We start from the raw sequence: 693 nt of genomic DNA, 5'->3' as shown, positions 1-693 counted from the left end.
TGAGATGTGTCCCACTAAAACATTAGGTTCCCTATGCGTGGAGTTCAAACTTACATTTCCTTATTTTTCATGCACTTTACCGCTTCTTTTAGAAAATAGAAAGAACCAAAGAGCAAGCCTTGAAATGGAATTATGAGGAAGCGTACACAAGCCAAACAATGGCAAGAGCAAAACCACCACCTCCACCACCACAAGTTGAACCTAATGCAAGAGGAAGAAGGGTCCTTCGAGGCTTAACTCATGAACAATTGGCGCTTGTGGACGTGTATAAGTTAGAGAATTTAATTGGAGTAAAATACTTTGATCCGAGTGTGCTAAGGGAATTTGGGTTTGAAGACATGGTAAATCGGTTGCTAAGACAACCGCAATGGAGCAAAGTATTCGAATGGAGAGGACCGACATATACTCCGGTTACCTATGAGTTTCTTGCTTGAGATGTGTCCCACTAAAACATTAGGTTCCCTATGCGTGGAGTTCAGACTTACATTTCCTTATTTTTCATGCACTTTACCGCTTTTTTTAGGAAATGGGAAGAACCTAAGAGCAAGGCTTGAAAAGGAATTATGAGAAAGAAGCACAAGCAGAACAATGGCAAGAGGAGAACCACCACATCCACCTCCACAAGTTGAACCTAATGCAAGAGGAACAAGGGTCCTCCGAGGCTTAACTCATGAACAATTGGCGCTTGTGGAC

This window comes from Ipomoea triloba, chromosome 16, assembly GCF_003576645.1.
Source record: "Ipomoea triloba cultivar NCNSP0323 chromosome 16, ASM357664v1".
Lineage (NCBI taxonomy): Eukaryota > Viridiplantae > Streptophyta > Magnoliopsida > Solanales > Convolvulaceae > Ipomoea > Ipomoea triloba.
Note: the sequence above shows the minus strand (reverse complement) of the source record.